Raw genomic sequence first — 22225 nt, forward strand, 5'->3', positions numbered from 1 at the left:
CAGATATGGCTGTTGACCTGTCAGATTGGGTAGAAACATGCCACGAGTTTGGGATTGGGATTCAGCATTGAGTTACGCATCGGAAGGGAGGATGAACATATGTGGAGTCTGTTTTGGACTGTTGCCTCCCTCCTCATCCTCACAAATCATCCTAAATTAGATGGGGTTAATGGATTGAGGGAGGAGGGCTTTCCCTGACACCTTTCTGTTAACTAAGATGTAGAACTTTAGGTCAAGTAACCACACTCCAAGTGAGCTATATGAGCACATTTTGAATATACAGCAGTACCAAAAAACTGATGCTCATCCATTGAATATTATGAATTGGAACTTGATGGGCACTACAGGCTCATGTTTGTTTGGTTTGTTGATTGTTGCCCATTCATTGATGGGCCCTAAACGGTGATGCTTGTTTGCTGGTTTGATTGTTTGATGCCCTCTTGTATTTAAAAAGGTTCAGACTGGGCACCCCTCCCTGCTCACACTTGTAATTCAAAAGCGTCAGGGATTAATTGATTAATTAGGATAAGGCCCTCAAACAGTCCCCCTCCCCGCCACACACACACACACACACACCAGCTCAGTACCCCCACTCCGTACCTTTAATCAAAATAGTACCCTCCACAATCAGAGCAGGGGGAAATGGGATTCAAGATTAATCATAGATTAGATTAATTTCTGCAACATTAAACCATTAAAAACTTCGGCAAATTATTTGAAGGGGTCTTCGAATGTATTAATGCTCAGTAAAAAGGGTCTAAAGCCCTTATTAGTGGACTTTAGCCTCTGTCCGTTAGGCGTTAGATAGAAATCCGGTTTGCGGTTTGAGAATTTGTGCATGTGCACGTACATACACACACCCACATAAACATGCCTCTGAAGCCACCACCCACTTAAGGGTTCCACGATCTGGCTGATTAGTCGTGTTCCTTCCTGATGCTGTCGGATATCCTGCTGCTTTCCTGTAAACCACATTTCTCACACACACACACACATTTCACACACACACACACATTTCACACACACACACATTTCACACACACACACACACACACACTTGTATAACTAACCTTGTGGGGACACACAATTCAGTCCCATTCAAAATACTATTTTCGCTAACCCCTAAACCTAACCCTTACCCTTACCCTAAGATTAACCGAAAACCTAACCTTAACCCTAACTCTAGCTCCTAACACTAAAAATAACCCTAAACTTAATTTAACCTTAACACTATCCTTCACCCTAAACCCCCTAGAAATAGCATTTGACCTTGTGGGGACCAACAAAATGTCCCCAGTTGGTCAAATTTTTGATTGTTTACTATTCTTGTGGTGACTTTTGGTACGCACAGTATAGTTAAACATATCCACAAAGAGCTAGCTAACGCTAACTACACTGGACAGCTCAACTGTTCCTCAAGCCCTGTTTCCATAAACACAAGATTCAATTGGATATTGGCAAATTACCTGATCATACATCTCAGTTGCTCGTCTTCATTTCAGCACATCAAAGTCAAATATGAATGCATTACCAGAAGGGGGGAATTCTTCAATGCACATGCTCTTCCAAAGCATATGTAATGGTAATGCTACACAGCATTACGACAACCAGCTCATTCCAGTTTAGCGCTGTAAAATCAGACAAGGAAATACAGTCTCTCACTGTAATTCAAAATAATAGGCTCACTTCCCGTCTCTCAGAAGTTCTTTGATTGTTTAATTGTTTACAGAGAGACTATGTGGGTGAATTGACTGGAATCCTATAACCATCATTTAGTTATATTTAGTCTTGGTCGACTGGAATAGTATAGCCGTCAGTTATAAATGCTTTACAGGGGATTAACTAAACACACATTGGACTGGAGGAAACAGAAAAACGAATATCCTAGCAGATCTGACAGTCGTCTGAATAGTCAAATCAATTGATTTCGCATTTGGCATGATTAATCAATTGATTATTAACTGATTCTTTGTAAGAGCGTGTCCAATCAATTGTCAGATTGATCAATAAATCAATACATTGATTTATTCTGACAAGGCCACACACCGAACCATGATGTATCACTTCAGTGTTACCTCATACAGGCTGAGTGTACTGTGATGAGATAAAGTGAGACAGTGTTAATCTATGTCCCAAAGGGTTATTCTGTCACATGGTCATTCTGTGTCACAGGGATGTTGATGAACATCCACTTGATACAACAAGAGGTTACTTATTGTAAAATGACTCCGATTCCAGGTATGGGTCAATACCAGGGATGGAAATTAAGATAGCCCACTAACCCATGGCTAATAATTTTTTGGACCAGGCTAGTAGAAAATGTGCCTGCTAGTGAAATGTTGTCTTTTCAAATATTGTATGGCACATATTTTGGACCCGGGCTAGTTACAATTGAATCTACTAGCCCTGCTGGCAAGTGCCCAAAATCCTTAAATTCCATCACTGGTCCCTACTATCATCCCTGTTCTCTACATTGTGTTCTACCTTGTTAAGTAACATATTATGTCGTTCAACTATAGAATAGAGTAGCCATACAGTATGCAATGTTTTAATCATGTGCTTCTGTCCGCATAGAACTCTTTGGCTAAATATTTTGATGTGACCTCATACATTACAATGTATTATGATAACATGTAAGCCTATTGAATCAGTGCTTTCCCCTTTGAACGTGAGTACCTCGTGCGGGTCATCTGTTGTAACAAACCTGGACCGCACTGTGTGTGCTGATATGGCATCACACTGTAATCATTGTCACTATACGGTAATAAAAAAGGTGACAATACTTGACAAGGCAGCAATACAAACTCATTACTTTGACATTACTAATGTCAGTCACACTTTATTTGGATAGTCAGGATAGTCCATCTGTAGATGTTCTACAGACAGTTTGTTGATAGAATGACCATCTGTTGATAAGCAACTGCTTTCTATGGTTACGGTTAGGGTTAGGCTTAAAATAAGGGTCAAGGTTAGGGTAAGGGTTAAGGTTAGGGCTAGGGTAAAGATAAGGGTTAAAGGTTGGGGTTAGGATAAGGGTTATGGTTAAGGTTAGTAGATAGTTAGTTGAAATGTTCATCTGTATAATCATCTGATCACCTGTATGTCATCTGTAGAGCATCTACAGATGGACTATCCAAGTAAAGTGTTACCCTAATGCATAAGGGTCTTGGGGGATCTTTTTTTGATGGGGAAAACATCTGGGCTATAAAGATACATAATGTTGGGTCATCTTGTTTGACTATACAGCTTGGCTCTAAAGAGTGGATAGTAAAGGATCAGAGATAAGCATGTAAATGATAGTATAGCTGTAATTCATGTTGGTTGCATATAGGTTGGCTGAAAATAGTTACACTGCATCTCATTTACTCTTCTTTTGCAAACACACACACACACATACACACCCAGCCCACCATAATAATGAGATATATTGCACTTTTGTCATTGAACCAGATGTGACTGTATTAGATTACTTCTCTGTGCTGTGGTGGAGAAGAAGATGACCTTTCTGAAGTCTCTGGTTGAGTTTCATAAAAGTTATATGAGCAGTAGCATGAAACTGGATATGGACTGGAATGTGGGCACTGAGCATTCCTGTCGCTACCACAGGGCTCTGGTCAAAAATGATGTACTAAATAGGGAATAAGGTCCCATTTGGGATGTAGTCATTGATATTGGCTGTTTTATGACAAACCCTCATAGTTTAGTGCAACCATCCATCCACTTCAGGCCAAATTATAAGTTTGTCTTTTAGGCTAGTTGCATATCAAAATATATGTATAAACCAAATGAAACTGTAGCAGATCCCCCCCCCCCTCTTGTTGCCACCAAAGCATCCCCCCTGAGAGCGGTTAAAAAGAGTGGCCTAAGGTATCTCACATTTGGCTCACATTTGGCTTTCAAAGAAAAGGGCATACATGGATTCCTAGAAATACTATTCCACCATTAGAAGACACAAAAGTACAACAGCCGAAATACAGTATAATGTGTACTGACTGACTTACAATTTCTCTTTTCAGCATTTCAAAAACATCAACCATCCCGTAACTGTACAATTGAGTCAGCGCTCGAGACAGACATAATTACTGCTGTGGGATTTAAAGCTTGTAATAAGTGTTGCCTTTTGGCAGTTTCCCCCTCTCTGCCCAAAGACTCAGTCAGAATAGTGGAGGATAGTCTGTAGGGGCTACATTGACTGTGAGAGAGGTCAAGAAGTCATTTCTGGAGTTTTTGGAGGGAATATTTGTACCTTTTTTTTCCAGAGGGGCAGTACCAAGATTTACGAGGGATGATGCGTGCCTGCACTTCTTAGCATTCCCTCCTGATATTAAGCAGCTTTATTTTTTATAGTCTAACTCATAAACAAAGGCTTTAAAAACAGTCTGATGTTATTCTCCCCTGGCCTGGCAGCAGCAGCACACTAAAGGCTTACATTTATGACTGCGCAATGTATTTTCCTAAGCAGATTTGTCCCTCATTCCCTATCCCTTTGAAGTGTGAAACAATATAGTTGTTGTACATTCATAATACCATCAGTTCTAGTTTGGTAAGTTTGAATAACAGCTGTTTGTGTAAACAGCTCTTTGCCACTAGCCGTTTAACAGAGGAATAAAACAGGCTTTGGCCTTCATGTTTTTTTTATAGCTGCCGTGCAGGCAGGGGCTGATCCCAAACCCCTGGATTTCAAAGCCCACTGAGCTGTGCACAAAACTCCCTCCTCAACCCCGCAACCCCTGCATAGGGGCACTCACAATAGGCCCTCATTCAGGCTATCTACTTTTAAATGCCAATAAAATATTTTACATTTCCTCACAAGGCAGTTAAATTCAGCTGACTGCTGTGTCCCACCCCTCTACCCCTCTAACATTACCAGAACCCCCCCTTGCTACCTGTCAAGAATGTGTTTCCTTATTTTACGTCTTTGCTTTCTCAGCTCAGGTTTTGTATTCCCTTGTATTCTGTTAACCCCAGTATCTCCAGTATCCAGTATCTGAATATGTAACTGAACATGTTAACTAATTAACACACATCGAATAATCATGAATTAATCATGAATAATGATGATTGGGAAAGTTAGAGGCACAAAGATCATACCCCAAGACATTCTAACCTCTCATCATTACCAATAACAGGGGAGGTTACCATTTTGGGGAATGGAAGGATATTAATGGCACTAACTTTCTCACTCCTCATTATTTAGGATTCATTCATGATTATCCATAATCATGGTATCATGGCAGGCCCTGCAAACCATTACAGACTACAAAGGGAAGCACAGCCGAGAGCTGCCCAGTGACACGAGCGTACCGGACGAGCTAAACTACTTCTATGCACACTTCGAGGCAAATAACACTGAAACATGCATGAGAGCACCAGCTGTACCGGAAGACTGTGTGATTACGCTCAACTTTAGACAGGTCAACATTCACAAGGCCGAAAGGGCCAGACGGAGTACCAGGACATGTACTGCGAGCATGCGCTGACCAACTAGCAAGTGTCTTCACTGACATTTTCAACCTCTCCCTGTCCGAGTGTAATATCAACATGTTTTTTTTTTCTACCCCCTTTTCTCCCCAATTTCGTGGTATCCAATTGTTAGTAGTTACTATCTTGTCTCATCGCTACAACTCCCGTACGCGCTCGGGAGAGACGAAGGTCGAAAGCCATGCGTCCCCCGAAACACAACCCAACCAGCCCTCACTGCTTCTTCACACAGTGCGCATCCAACCCGGAAGCCAGCCGCAACAATGTGTTGGAGGAAACACCGTACACCTGGTGACCAGGTTAGCGTGCACTGCGCCCGGCCCGCCACAGGAGTCGCTAGTGCGCGATGAGACAAGGATATCCCTACCGGCCAAACCTGGTAACCGGACGACGCTAGGCCAATTAAGCAGACCACCATAGTGCCTGTACCCAAGAACACTACGGTAACCTGCCTAAATAACTGCCAACCCGTAGCACTCACGTCTGTAGACATGAAGTGCTTTGAAAGGCTAGTCATGGCTCACATCAACACCATCATCCCAGAAACCCTAGACCCATCCAATTTGCATACCGCCCCAACAGATCCACAGATGATGCAGTCTCTATTGCACTCCACACTGCTCTTTCCCACCTGGACAAAAGGAACACCTATGTGAGAATGCTATTTATTGACTACAGCTCAGCATTCAACACCGTAGTGCCCTCAAAGCTCATCAATAAACTAAGGACCCTGGGACTAAACACCTCCCTCTGCAACTGGATCCTGGACTTCCTGACGGGCCACCCCAGGTGGTAAGGGTAGGTAACAACACATCACCCACACTGATCCTCAACACAGGGGACCCTCAGGGGTGCGTGCTCAGCCCCCTCCTGTACTCCCTGTTCACTCATGACTGCACGGCCAGGCACGACTCCAACACCATCATTACATTTTCTGATGACACAACAGTGGTAGGCCTGATCACCGACAACAATGACTGCCAGGACAATAACCTCTCCCTCAACGTAATCAAGACAAAGGAGATGAGTGTGGACGACAGGAAAAGGAGGACCGAGCATGCCCCCATTCTCATCGACGGAGCTGCAGTGGAGCAGGTTGAGAGCTTCAAGTTCCTTGGTGTCCACAGCACAAACAAACTAACATGGTCCAAGCACACCATGATAGTCGTAAAGCGGGCACGACAAAACGTATTCCCCCCCAGGAGACTGAAAAGATTTGGCATGGGTCCTCAGGTTCTCAAAAGGTTCTAAAGCTGCACCATCGAGAGCATCCTGACTGGTTGCATCACTGCCTGGTATGGCAACTGCTCAGCCTCCGACTGCAAGGCACTACAGACGGTAGTACGAATGGCCCAGTACATCACTGGGGCCAAGCTTCCTGCCATCCAGGACCTCTATACCAGACGGTGTCAGAGAAAGGCTCTAAAAATTGTCATAGACTCCAGCCACCCTAGTCATAGACTGTTCTCTCTGCTACCACATTGCAAGCGGTACCGAAGCGCCAAGTCTAGGTCCAAGAGGCTTTTAAACAGCTTCTATTCCCAAGCCATTAGACTCCTGAACATCTAGTCAAATTGCTACCCAGACTATTTGCATTGCCCTATGCATATTCACTTTAATTAACTCTACCTACATGTGCATACTATCTCAACTAACCGGTGCCCCCGCACATTGACTCTGTACTGGCACCCCCTTGTATATATATTTTTTGTTTACTGCTGCTCTTTAATTACTTGTTACTTTTATCTCTTATTCTTATCTGTATTTTTTGAAATGGCACTGTTGGTTAGGGGCTCGTAAGTAAGCATTTCACTGTAAGGTGTACCTGTTGTATTCACTGCATATGACTAATACAATTTTATTTGATTTTGATTTTGCTGGTTCACATTAACATAGAAGTGTTCCAAAAAGTATTATATTCTTATTTGCAATAAAAATGTGACTTGAAAATTACACAATACTTTATTTACCATTCATTTTTATTAGGGACAACATCATCTGGAATACAACCAAAAACAAACTGCAAATGCATCCAACAAGTTTATAGTCATATGGGACCAAACACAAAACGTTTGACTAATTTAATACACAAGTAAATTTGCCTATAATATAGGCAAATGCACTTATATCATTGCATATGTCTGAAAGTCGAAAGTTCACATACACCTTAGCCAAATACATTTAAAGTCAGTTTTTCACAATTCCTGACATTTAATCCTAGTAAAAATCCCTGTCTTAGGTCAGTTAGGATCACCACTTCATTTTAAGAATGTGAAATGTCAGAATAATAGTAGAGAGAATTATTTATTTAAGCTTTTATTTCTTTCATCACATTCCCAGTGGGTCAGAAGTTTACATACACTCAATTAGTTTTTGGTAGCATTGCCTTTAAATTGTTTAACTTGGGTCAAACATTTCAGGTAGCCTTCCACAAGCTTCCCACAATACGTTGGATGAATTTTGGCCCTTTCCTCCTGGCAGAGCTGGTGTAACTGAGTCAGGTTTTAGGCCTCCTTGCTCGCACATGGTTTTTCAGTTCTGTCTACACACCTTCTATGGAATTGAGGTCAGGGCTTTGTGATGGCCACTCCAATACCTTGACTTTGTTGTCCTTAAGCCATTTTGCCACAACTTTGGAAGTATGCTTGGGTCATTGTCCATTTGGAAGACTCATTTGTGACCAAGCTTTAACTTCCTGACTGATGTCTTGAGATGTTACTTCAATATTTCCTCATCATGCCATCTATTTTGTGAAGTGCACCAGTCCCTCCTGCAGCAAAGCACCCCCACAACATGATGCTGCCACCCCTGTGCTTCACGGTTGGGATGGTGTTCTTCAGCTTGCAAGCCTCTCCCTTTTTCCTCCAAACATTATGGTGGTATAACAATGGTCATTATGGCCAAACTGTTCTTTTTTTGTTTCATCAGACCAGAGCATATTTCTCCAAAAAGTACGATCTTCATCCCCATGTGCAGTTGCAAACCATAGTCTGGCTTTTTTATGGCGGTTTTGGAGCAGTGGCTTTTTCCTTGTAGAGCGGCCTTTCGGGTTATGTTGATATCGGACTCGTTTTACTGTGGATATAGTTACTGTTGTACCTGTTTCTTCCAACATCTTCACAAGGTCCTTTGCTGTTGTTCTGGGATTGATTTTCACTTTTCTCACCAAAGTACTTCATCTCTAGGAGAAAGAACGCGTCTCCTTCCAGAGCGGTATGAGGGCTGTATTGTCCCATGGTGTTTATACTTGCATACTATTGTTTGTACAGATGAACGTGGTACCTTCAGGCGTTTGGAAATTGCTCCCAAGGATGAACCAGACTTGTGGAGGTCTACAATTTTTTTCCTGAGGTCTTGGCTGATTTCTTTTGATTTTCCCATGATGTCAAGCAAAGAGGCACTGAGTTTGAAGGTAGGCCTTGAAATACATCCACAGGTACACCTCCAATTGACTCAAATGATGTCAATTAGCCTATCAGAAGCTTCTAAAGCCATGACATCAATTTTCCAAGCTGTTTAAAGGCAGTCAACTTAGTGTATGTTTTCTTCTGACCCACTGGAATTGTGATACAGTGAATTATAAGTGAAATAATCTGTCTGTAAACAATTGTTGGAAAAATTAGTTGTGTCATGCACAAAGTAGAAGTCCTTACCGACTTTGCAAGACCATAGTTTGTTAAAATAAATTTGTGGAGTGGTTGAAAAACTAGTTTAAATGACTCCAACCTAAGTGTATGTAAACCTCCCACTTGAACTGTACTTATGACACCTTCAAATGGGGGGACTAGATACATAAAGTGCTTTCATTTCTAAACGTGGCAAACAGTATGAAAATACCTTCAAATAAAAGGTGACACTCTGTACTGTTGCCTCTTTAAAAAACATTTTTTTTAAATGCTGTAGTATAGAGCCTAATTAAATGTTTTAGCTTCACTGTCTAAATAAATATGTAGGGGAGTGAAGCTATTAAACTCACAACCAGAGATCAAAAGGGAGGATATTGTTATTTTACAAGCCAGAGAGGCTTTGTGTGCATTGTTTATGTTCTCGGCTTGCCTTTTGGCACGCCCGGAGTTCTTTTTGACATGTGAGAAGGGTGCCAGGCCTTTCACAGCTTCGGGGCCATTTGTGCTGCACTTGGTGTTATGAGGGGAATGTGCATGCTGTGCCTCTGTTCCCAGCCCAATCACGAGTGCAGCGCCGTCATGACAGCCAACCTTGCCATGCAGGTGCCCATTTCATACCCATGACCAACTGTTGGGTGGTAGACCAAGATGGGGTTATAATATCCATCAACTCGCTCTCTCACTAGGCTGCTGCTGCTCTCTATCCTTAGTATCTACAATACCTGTTTTTACCGTTTTTTACTTGGCTCAACTTCTCATTCTGCTGTTCTGTTCACTAGCCCCATCTCACAGTCTTACTAGCACTACAAACTCACATGAGGCTTTACTCTAATTCTTTACAATACCCTATGTGACTAAAGCCCATAACTTCACAGAACCTTCACACGGGATGGGGTGGGGATGTAGTAAATGTTAATGACCTGACATGGCACTTGGATGTCAAGGTCAAGAGCAGGAGTGGATGAAGAGTTGGGGACTGAGAGAGGAGCTAGGCAAGATGTCAGTTTTGAGCACCTCTAATGGCTATTTTGTTCCAAAATGACCAGTTGAACATAGCAAAAATAGTTTTACCTGAATCCTTTTAATCCTCTTAGACAGAGAGCAGAGTTCCTGGACACAGTCATGGAGGTGCTTGACAGAGTGTTGGAGGATTATTTCTCCTCAGGATGGACCCATGACATCTTTTATGACAAGGTCAGGTCACATGGTTGACCTCTGACCCATCAGTGAAGAGATTTGCTGCTGGACTGAGGCTTGCTTCTAGAAGCTTCCAGGGGTGAGGATGCCTGAGGATCAGTTTAGTGTCTGTCAGACTCACCCTATAGATACACATAATCACTGCACATGAAGAGCATTGTGGGCATTGAAAACCATTTCACCCTAGACACTTTGTTTGATGACTATCCCAGAAAAACTAAAAAAAGAAAAGAGGCATATGTCTGCAATGATCACATGTTGTTGTGTTAGAAATAATGCATGTTAGGCTGTCCATTGTCAGAGAATGACAGCGCACTTCTCACATCATGTGGCACAAACTGGTTGAATCAATGTTGTTTCAGCGTAGTTTATCAACATATTGTGACATGGGATCTAAATGGAAAATACATTGGATATGAAAAAAGTAATCAAGGGAAACTGTTTGGGGGTGAAATTTCAACCCCAGCATAATGTAATTGGCAGGGTAGCCTAGTGGTTAGAGTGTTGGGCGAGTAACTGGAAGGTTGCAAGTTCAAATCCCCGAGCTGACAAGTTACAAGTCTGTTGCTCTGCCCCTGAACAGGCAGTTAACCCACTGTTCCTAGGCCGTCATTGAATGTAAGAATTTGTTCTTTAACTGACTTGCCAAGTTAAATAAAGGTAAAATAAAAATAAAAAAATGTTTTAATCGTTGTTACCAATTTTCAACATAGACAAACCTTGTATAAAATATGTTGAATTTGTACCTTTGAAACAAATGTCATATCTTCAAGGTTATATCTACTATCAGAAAAAAATAGGCTGGGTAGCACCTCCGGGAGAGTTGATCTACAACTATTAATTTGGTCTCCCATCCAGGGTTTTAGCCAAGCCCAGCATTGTTTAGCTTTTATATTTGTCACTGACTACTACCAATGTGCTATCATGAGAATGATTATTAAGCAATCTCTTAATAAGTAAATATATTCACTGTTACTATCGAAGTCATTCCAAAGGCCTATATAGCATTTGCAAAGTTTCATTTAACTAGGCAAGACAGGTAAGAACAAATTCTTATTTACTAATGACAGCCTACCCCGGCCAAACCTGGACAACGCTGGGCCAATTGTGTGCCGCCCTATGGGACTCCCAATCACATCCGGATGTGATGCAGCCTGGATTCGAACCAAGTACTGCAGTGACGCCTCTTGCACTGAAATGCTTTTAAATGGTTGAATGTGCAGCGATAACACAGTTAGATGACAACTAAACCCAAAATCTAACATTGTTTTTCCATTGGAATTTGGTTGTGCCTTTAAATGGTTGAAAGCATAGTGATAACACATTGTTGAATTACCAAACTTCTGTCTGTCTTTTTGAGTGGGTGAATAAAGGTTGAAATCAAATAAATCAATGTCTCAACCAAATATTACCAAAATTCCCACAATGAAATTATGTTGTGATCACTCATATCAAACTAGGATATCATATGTTGATCAAGCATTGTACTAGACATATGTATATATACATATACTACATGTACATATTTACATATACATATACTACATATGTGTATACATATACATATACACTCTGAGTGCTCCAAGATGGCATAGCAGTTCAGACGTCTTTTGTCCTCGTCTTGTCGTGTCCCATATATATATTGTTCAATTCAAGTTCAGTGAGGATCTCTGAATGATCCAATGTTGACCTAAATGACTAATGATGATAAATACAATCCACCTGTGTGTAATCAATATTCGGCCCCCTTGAACTTTACGACCTTTTGCCACATTTCAGGCTTCAAACATAAAGATGTAAAACTGTATTTTTTTGTGAAGAATCAACAACAAGTGGGACACAATCATGAAGTGGAACGACATTTATTGGATATTTCAAACTTTTTTAACAAATCAAAAACTGAAAAATTGGGCGTGCAAAATTATTCAGCCCCTTTACTTTCAGTGCAGCAAACTCTCTCCAGAAGTTCAGTGAGGATCTCTGAATGATCCAATGTTGACCTAAATGACTAATGATGATAAATACAATCCACCTGTGTGTAATCAAGTCTCCGTATAAATGCACCTTCACTGTGATAGTCTCAGAGGTCCGTTAAAAGTGCAGAGAGCATCATGAAGAACAAGGAACACACCAGGCAGGTCCGAGATACTATTGTGAAGAAGTTTAAAGCCGGATTTGGATACAAAAAGATTTCCCAAGCTTTAAACATCCCAAGGAGCACTGTGCAAGCGATAATATTGAAATGGAAGGAGTATCAGACCACTGCAAATCTACCAAGACCTGGCTGTCCCTCTAAACTTTCAGCTCATACAAGGAGAAGACTGATCAGAGATGCAGCCAAGAGACCCATGATCACTCTGGATGAACTGCAGAGATCTACAGCTGAGGTGGGAGACTCTGTCCATAGGACAACAATCAGTCGTATATTGCACAAATCTGGCCTTTATGGAAGAGTGGCAAGAAGAAAGCCATTTCTTAAAGATATCCATAAAAAGTGTTGTTTAAAGTTTGCCACAAGCCACCTGGGAGACACACCAAACATGTGGAAGAAGGTGCTCTGGTTGTCAGGACCCGGTTGCGAACCTGGGTCTCCAGAGTGAGAAACAGTCACTTAACCAACTGAGCCACGAATAGTCAGCAGAACCCAGAAGATGAGGCAGACACAGCAATACTTAAGACGGTGTATTTAATAAAGTAAAAAGGAGAAGTCCTTAAATACAAAAATGGCAAATCCAAAAGGTGGTAGGAATAGCACAAAAAGGCCTCAAGAGATACTCAAAAACAAAAACAGAATTCCACAAGAGCATCCACCGGAATCGACAAGAATACACAGAACACTAGGGCTGGGTGCTAACATACAAACACAGAGCACAGAACTGAGGGAAACTAGGGGTTTAAATACAATCAGGGGAAAAACGAGGCACAGGTGCAAATAATAATGGGGAACAAGGGAAAAAACATAAGGTCAAAAAGCACAATGGGGGCATCTAGTGACCAAAACCCGGAACAACCCTGGCCAAATCCTGACAGAATCCCCCCCCCTAGGAACGGCTCCTGACGTTCCTACCAGCTCTCTCAGGGTGGAGGGCCCTGAACTGACGAATGAGGTCAGGGTCCAGGATGTCTTTGGCAGGAACCCAGGAGCGCTCCTCGGGACCGTAGCCTTCCCAGTCCACCAGATACTGCCAGGACCGCTGCACCCGGCGGGAATCCAGTATCCGATGGACGCTATAAGCCGGCTGGCCTCCAATGACACGAGGCGGAGGGGGAGGTCTGTCTGCCGGGACAAGGGGAGAAAAAACAACAGGTTTTAACAATGAAATGTGAAATGTGGGATTAATCTTAAGGGATCTGGGTAAGTACATTTACATTTAAGTCATTTAGCAGACGCTCTTATCCAGAGCGACTTACAAATTGGTGAATTCACCTTCTGACATCCAGTGGAACAGCCACTTTACAATAGTGCATCTAAATCATTAAGGGGGGGTGAGAAGGATTACTTATCCTATCCTAGGTATTCCTTGAAGAGGTGGGGTTTCAGGTGTCTCCGGAAGGTGGTGATTGACTCCGCTGTCCTGGCGTCGTGAGGGAGTTTGTTCCACCATTGGGGGGCCAGAGCAGCGAACAGTTTTGACTGGGCTGAGCGGGAACTGTACTTCCTCAGTGGTAGGGAGGCGAGCAGGCCAGAGGTGGATGAACGCAGTGCCCTTGCTTGGGTGTAGGGCCTGATCAGAGCCTGGAGGTACTGCGGTGCCGTTCCCCTCACAGCTCCGTAGGCAAGCACCATGGTCTTGTAGCGGATGCGAGCTTCAACTGGAAGCCAGTGGAGAGAGCGGAGGAGCGGGGTGACGTGAGAGAACTTGGGAAGGTTGAACACCAGACGGGCTGCGGCGTTCTGGATGAGTTGTAGGGGTTTAATGGCACAGGCAGGGAGCCCAGCCAACAGCGAGTTGCAGTAATCCAGACGGGAGATGACAAGTGCCTGGATTAGGACCTGCGCCGCTTCCTGTGTGAGGCAGGGTCGTACTCTGCGGATGTTGTAGAGCATGAACCTACAGGAACGGGCCACCGCCATGATGTTGGTTGAGAACGACAGGGTGTTGTCCAGGATCACGCCAAGGTTCTTAGCGCTCTGGGAGGAGGACACAATGGAGTTGTCAACCGTGATGGCGAGATCATCCTTCCCCGGGAGGAAGAGTCCTTCCCCGGGAGGAAGAGCAGCTCCGTCTTGCCGAGGTTCAGCTTGAGGTGGTGATCCGTCATCCACACTGATATGTCTGCCAGACATGCAGAGATGCGATTCGCCACCTGGTCATCAGAAGGGGGAAAGGAGAAGATTAATTGTGTGTCGTCTGCATAGCAATGATAGGAGAGACCATGTGAGGTTATGACAGAGCCAAGTGACTTGGTGTATAGCGAGAATAGGAGAGGGCCTAGAACAGAGCCCTGGGGGACACCAGTGGTGAGAGCGCGTGGCGAGGAGACAGATTCTCGCCACGCCACCTGGTAGGAGCGACCTGTCAGGTAGGACGCAATCCAAGCGTGGGCCGCGCCGGAGATGCCCAACTCGGAGAGGGTGGAGAGGAGGATCTGATGGTTCACAGTATCGAAGGCAGCCGATAGGTCTAGAAGGATGAGAGCAGAGGAGAGAGAGTTAGCTTTAGCAGTGCCGAGCGCCTCCGTGATACAGAGAAGAGCAGTCTCAGTTGAATGACTAGTCTTGAAACCTGACTGATTTGGATCAAGAAGGTCATTCTGAGAGAGATAGCGGGAGAGCTGGCCAAGGACGGCACGTTCAAGAGTTTTGGAGAGAAAAGAAAGAAGGGATACTGGTCTGTAGTTGTTGACATCGGAGGGATCGAGTGTAGGTTTTTTCAGAAGGGGTGCAACTCTCGCTCTCTTGAAGACGGAAGGGACGTAGCCAGCGGTCAGGGATGAGTTGATGAGCGAGGTGAGGTAAGGGAGAAGGTCTCCGGAAATGGTCTGGAGAAGAGAGGAGGGGATAGGGTCAAGCGGGCAGGTTGTTGGGCGACCGGCCGTCACAAGAAGCGAGATTTCATCTGGAGAGAGAGGGGAGAAAGAGGTCAGAGCACAGGGTAGGGCAGTGTGAGCAGAACCAGCGGTGTCATTTGACTTAGCAAACGAGGATCGGATGTCGTCGACCTTCTTTTCAAAATGGTTGACGAAGTCATCTGCAGAGAGGAGGAGGGGGGGGGGGGGGGGGGAGGATTCAGGAGGGAGGAGAAGGTGGCAAAGAGCTTCCTAGGGTTAGAGGCAGATGCTAGGAATTTAGAGTGGTAAAAAGTGGCTTTAGCAGCAGAGACAGAGGAGGAAAATGTAGAGAGGAGGGAGTGAAAGGATGCCAGGTCCGCAGGGAGGCGAGTTTTCCTCCATTTCCGCTCGGCTGCCCGGAGCTCTGTTCTGTGAGCTCGCAATGAGTCATCGAGCCACGGAGCGGGAGGGGAGGACCGAGCCGGCCTGGAGGATAGGGGACATAGAGAGTCAAAGGATGCAGAAAGGGAAGAGAGGAGGGTTGAGGAGGCAGAATCAGGAGATAGGTTGGAGAAGGTATGAGCAGAGGGAAGAGATGATAGGATGGAAGAGGAGAGAGTAGCGGGGGAGAGAGAGCGAAGGTTGGGACGGCGCGATACCATCCGAGTAGGGGCAGTGTGGGAAGTGTTGGATGAGAGCGAGAGGGAAAAGGATACAAGGTAGTGGTCGGAGACTTGGAGGGGAGTTGCAATGAGGTTAGTGGAAGAACAGCATCTAGTAAAGATGAGGTCGAGCGTATTGCCTGCCTTGTGAGTAGGGGGAAGGTGAGAGGGTGAGGTCAAAAGAGGAGAGGAGTGGAAAGAAGGAGGCAGAGAGGAATGAGTCAAAGGTAGACGTGGGGAGGTTAAAGTCGCCCAGGACTGTGAGAGGTGAGCCGTCCTCAGGAAAGGAGCTTATCAAGGCATCAAGCTCATTGATGAACTCTCCGAGGGAACCTGGAGGGCGATAAATGATAAGGATGTTAAGCTTGAAAGGGCTGGTAACTGTGACAGCATGGAATTCAAAGGAGGCGATAGACAGATGGGTAAGGGGAGAGAGAGAGAATGACCACTTGGGAGAGATGAGGATCCCGGTGCCACCACCCCGCTGACCAGAAGCTCTCGGGGTGTGCGAGAACACGTGGGCGGACGAAGAGAGAGCAGTAGGAGTAGCAGTGTTATCTGTGGTGATCCATGTTTCCGTCAGTGCCAAGAAGTCGAGGGACTGGAGGGAGGCATAGGCTGAGATGAACTCTGCCTTGTTGGCCGCAGATCGGCAGTTCCAGAGGCTACCGGAGACCTGGAACTCCACGTGGGTCGTGCGCGCTGGGACCACCAGATTAGGGTGGCCGCGGCCACGCGGTGTGGAGCGTTTGTATGGTCTGTGCAGAGAGGAGAGAACAGGGATAGATAGACACATAGTTGACAGGCTACAGAAGAGGCTACGCTAATGCAAAGGAGATTGGAATGACAAGTGGACTACACGTCTCGAATGTTCAGAAAGTTAAGCTTACGTAGCAAGAATCTTATTGACTAAAATGATTGAAATGCTACAGTACTGCTGGAGTAGGCTAGCTGGCAGTGGCTGCGTTGTTGACTTTGTAGGCTAGCTGGTAGTGGCTGCGATGTTGACACTACACTAATCAAGTCGTTCCGTCGAGTGTAATAGTTTCTACAGTGCTGCTATTCGGGGGCTAGCTGGCTAGCTAGCAGGTTGATTGCGTTACGTTACCTTAAAAGAACGACAATAGCTGGCTAGCTAACCTAGAAAATCGCTCTAGGCTACACAATTGTCTTAGATACAAAGACGGCTATGTAGCTAGCTAGCTACGATCAAACAAATCAAACCGTTGTACTGTAATAGTTTCTACAGTGCTGCTATTCGGGGCTAGCTGGCTAGCTACGTTAAAAGAACGACAATAGCTGGCCAGCTAACCTAGAAAATCGCTCTAGACTACACAATTGTCTTAGATACAAAGACGGCTATGTAGCTGGCTAGCTACGATCAAACAAATCAAACCGTTGTACTGTAATGAAGTGAAATGAAAATGTGATACTACCTGTGGAGCGACGCGGAATGTTGACCGGGTAGTTGAAGTTCAATTCGGTAGAGGTTGGCTAGCTGTTGGCTAGCTAGCTAGCAGCATCTCCTACGTTAAGGATGACAAATAGCTGGCTAGCTAACCTCGGTAAATTAAGATAATCACTCTAAGTCTACACACTCTAAACTACACAATTATCTTGGATACGAAGACAGCGAAGACAACTATGTAGCTAGCTGACACTACGCTAATCGAGTCGTTCAGTTGAGTGTAATAGTTTCTACAGTGCTGGTGGACAGTGGATGTTAGCTAGCTGCTTAGCTAGCTGCTGGGCAGATACGTTAGGACGACGAAATACGATAATTATGCAATTATCTTTGATACAAAGACGGCTATGTAGCTAGCTAAGAAGAAATTGCTAAGATTAGACAAATCAAAGCGTTGTACTATAATGAAATGTAATGAAAAGTTATACTACCTGCGGACCGAAGTGTAGATGCGACCGCTCGCTCCAACCCGGAACCGGAAATGTAGGCGATAAGAAACTGGGTTAACTGGGTTAACTCTCCTGGCAACCTTGAAGGGACCGATGTATTTTTGGGACAGCTTGCGAGACTCCACCCGTAGAGGTAAGTCTCTTGTGGAGAGCCAGACTCTCTGGCCGGGGCGCAGGGTAGGCCCGGGACGGCGACGTCTGTTGGCTTGTTGTTGGTACCTCTGTGAGGAACGCATAAGATTAAGACGGGTCTTCCTCCACATAAGCCGACAGCGTCTGACGAACTTCAAGGCTGAAGGCACTCTGACTTCTGCCTCCTGGTCCGGGAACAATGGAGGAGCATAGCCAAACTGACACTCGTGCGGGGACATACCAGTGGAGGAGGAGCGCAAGGTGTTGTGCGCGTATTCGGCCCAAACAATAAAGGATGACCATGTGGACGGGTTGTCACGAGTCATACATCGGAGGGTGGTTTCCAGCTCTTGATTCATCCTCTCTGTTTGGCCGTTGGACTCCGGATGGTACCCTGAAGATAGACTGGCAGAAGCCCCCATGAGTTGGCAGAAGGCCTTCCAAAACCTTGAGGCAAACTGGGGACCTCTGTCAGAAACCATATCTTGAGGAATGCCGAAGACTCGGAACACATGATTAATTACCAACTCAGCCGTTTCCTTGGCAGAAGGTAACTTAGTCAGAGGGACGAACCTGGCCGCCTTTGAAAACCTGTCGATTATGACTAGGATAGTAGTATTGCCATGGGATGGAGGAAGTCCAGTAATAAAGTCCAATGAGATATGGGACCAGGGTCTGTGGGGAACAGGTAAAGGGTGAAGGAGTCCTTGAGGGCGGAGGTGAGAAGATTTGCCCTGGCAGCACACGGGACAGGCATTGACGAAAGTGGCAACGTCTTCTCTTATGGTAGGCCACCAGAACTTACGCTGGATGAACTCCAAGGTGCGACCTACGCCCGGATGACAGGTGAGGCGAGAGGAGTGCCCCCACAGAAGGACCTGAGTCCTCACTGCCTTGGGGACAAACAACCGATTGGCAGGACCTCCTTTCGGGTCCGGTTCGCTAGCTTGAGCACGTCTCACGGTATCCTCAACTTGCCACGAGATCGGAGCCACAATCTTAGCAGCAGGAAGGACAGGCATGTCCGTGTCATCTCGAATGGCAGGAGCGTAGACTCGGGACAGGGCATCCGGTTTGAGATTCTTCGACCCGGGCCGATAGGTGAGGATAAACTGGAATCGATTGAAGAAAAGAGACCATCTAGCTTGTCTAGAGTTCAACCGCTTCGCCTGCTGGATATACTCCAGATTTTTGTGGTCCGTAAGCACTTGAAACGGGTGAGAAGCCCCCTCGAGCCAGTGTCTCCATTCCTTCAATGCCATCTTAACCGCTAGGAGTTCACGATCCCCACATCGTAGTTCCTCTCAGTCGGGGTAAGCCGGTGTGAGAAGAAAGCGCACGGATGAAGCTTCTTGTCTTCACCCCTCTGAGACAGGACAGCTCCAACACCAACCTCTGATGCGTCTACCTCCACCACAAATGGTTCATCCGTAGTCGGTAGTATCAGGATGGGAGCAGAGAGAACGCGCTGCTTGAGTCCTTGGAAGGCCGTCTCAGCTTCTCTTCCCCACAAAAACCTTGCATTGCCACCCTTGGTTAAAGCTGAGAGAGGGGCTGCCACCAAGCTGAAGTTCTTGATGAACTTGCGGTAGAAGTTTGTGAAGCCCAGGAAACGCTGAACTTCCTTAACGGATTTGGGGGTGGGCCAATCCGCTACCGCCCCTACCTTCCTGGGGTCCATTTGGACTCGACCGGGTTCCACCACAAATCCCAGGAATTGTACTCGGGATGAATGGAATTCACATTTTTCCGGCTTAACGTACAGATGGCTGTCCAGGAGGTGTTTGAGTACTTGTCTGACATGCTTAGTGTGTTCTTGAAGGGAGCTCGAAAAGATGAGGATGTCAAAATTGGAAACCAAAATTGGCAACAATGCAAAACGTTATGTTTGGCGTAAAAGCAACACAGCACATCACCCTGAACACACCATACCCACTGTCAAACATGGGGGTGACAGCATCATGGTTTGGGCCTGCTTTTCTTCAGCAGGGACAGGGAAGATGGTTAAAATTGATGGGAAGATTGATGGAGCCAAATACAGGACCATTCTGGAAGAAAACCTGATGGAGTCTGCAAAAGACCTGAGACTGGGATGGAGATTTGTCTTCCAACAAGACAATGATCCAAAACATAAAGCAAAATCTACAATGGCATGGTTCAAAAATAAACATATCCAGGTGTTAGAATGGCCAAGTCAAAGTCCAGACCTGAATCCAATCGAGAATCTGTGGAAAGAACTGAAAACTGCTGTTCACAAATGCTCTCCATCCAACCTCACTGAGCTCGAGCTGTTTTGCAAGGAGGAATGGGAAAAAATTTCAGTCTCTCGATATGCAAAACTGATAGAGACATACCCCAAGCGACTTACAGCTGTAATCGCAGCAAAAGGTGGCGCTACAAAGTATTAACTTAAGGGGGCTGAATAATTTTGCACGCCCAATTTTTCAGTTTTTGATTTGTTAAAAAAGTTTGAAATATCCAATAAATGTCATTCCACTTCATGATTGTGTCCCACTTGTTGTTGATTCTTCACAAAAAAATACAGTTTTATATCTTTATGTTTGAAGCCTGAAATGTGTGCAAAAGGTCGCAAAGTTCAAGGGGGCCGAATACTTTCGCAAGGCACTGTACATTTAAAATTCCCGATAATGGAAAATGATAATACAAAGTTAAGCCTGAAACAAAACCTATAAAATGAACATGACATTTATTAAGTCGTGGCACTTACTGCCTTGACAATCCAGGTGCGCAACTTTCACTGGGACATGCCTCCCCCCCACATTCTTAAATTGTATTTTTGTCCCCCCCCCCCCCCCCGAGTTTTGTCATTGGAATGTGATACAAAACGAGGTAAAGGTTTGCTTCAGGACCATGCGGGCGCTAGGCTGTTTGCAGTGTTCATCTGACTGGATAAAAAAATGTAATGAATATATCCCCCCACTTCTAAAACCTAAGTGGCTCTTAAGCCATTGTTTTGTCATTGGACCAGTGGTGTGTATTCATGGATGCTAAGGGAAGCCAGGCTTCCCTAAACAAAATGACCAAGAGAAAAAGAAAAACACCAAATAATTTATCCTTTGTCTCTCTGTGTTTCATACATTTCCTTCAATTTGCAAGAGGCTGAATGTACCTCACCGGAGAAAGCATCAGAGTGAACGATGTAACCCTCCGTGGTTCTAAAAAAATAGTTGTTTAGCAGTCCGAAAATGTCGGAAACATTAACTTGATTGACCATGCTGTAGTTCATGTAACTGTTTGTTACATGCAATATGTTTTGTGGAATTCAGATGGAGCTCTTTGGTTTTGTAATTAAACAAGTGTGTGGTTGAATGTATTCTGCCACTGTGTCTTCTTATTGTCTTCCGTGTTAAGGCATATGAACTAACAGGTTATAGGGCAAAAAACGCAATTATCACAACACATTTTTTTGCCCTCAGAACAGCCTCAGTTCATCAGGCATGAACTCTACAAGGTGTAGAAAGCATTCCACAGGGATGCTGGCCCATGTCGACTCCAATGCTTCACACAGTTATGTCAAGTTGGCTGGATGTCCTTTGGGTGGCGGACCATTCTTGATACACACCATCTCAATTGGGTTGAGGTCGGGTGATTGTGTAGGCCATTTCATCTGATGCAGTACTCCATCACTCTCCTTCTTGGTCAAATAGCCCTTACACAGCCTGGAGGTGTGTTGGGTCATTGTCCTGTTGAAAAAATGTATAGTGGGACTAAGCGCAAACCAGATGGGATGGCTTATCGCTGCAGAATGCTGAGGTAGCCATGCTGGTTAAGTGTGCCTTGAATTCTGAAAAAATCACAGACACCAGCAAAGCACCCCCACAGCATCACACCTCCTCCTCCATGCTTCACAGTGGGAACCACACATGCTGAGATCATCCGTTCACCTACTCGGTGTCTCACAAAGACACGGCGATTGGAACCAAAAATCTCCAATTTGGACTCATCACACCAAAGGACAGATTTCCACCGATCTAATGTCCATTGCTCGTTTTTCTTGGCCCAAGAAATTCTGTTCTTATTATTGGTGTCCTTTAGTAGTGGTTTGTTTGCAGTAATTCAACCATGAAGACCTGATTCACACAGTCTCCTCTGAACAGTTGATTTTGAGATGTGTTTGTTTCTTGAACTCTGAAGCATTTATTTGGGTTGCAATTTCTGAGACTGATAGCTCTAATGAACTTATCCTCTGCAGCAGAGGTA

This window comes from Oncorhynchus masou, chromosome 29 (genome assembly GCF_036934945.1).
Source record: "Oncorhynchus masou masou isolate Uvic2021 chromosome 29, UVic_Omas_1.1, whole genome shotgun sequence".
Taxonomy (NCBI): Eukaryota; Metazoa; Chordata; class Actinopteri; order Salmoniformes; family Salmonidae; genus Oncorhynchus; species Oncorhynchus masou.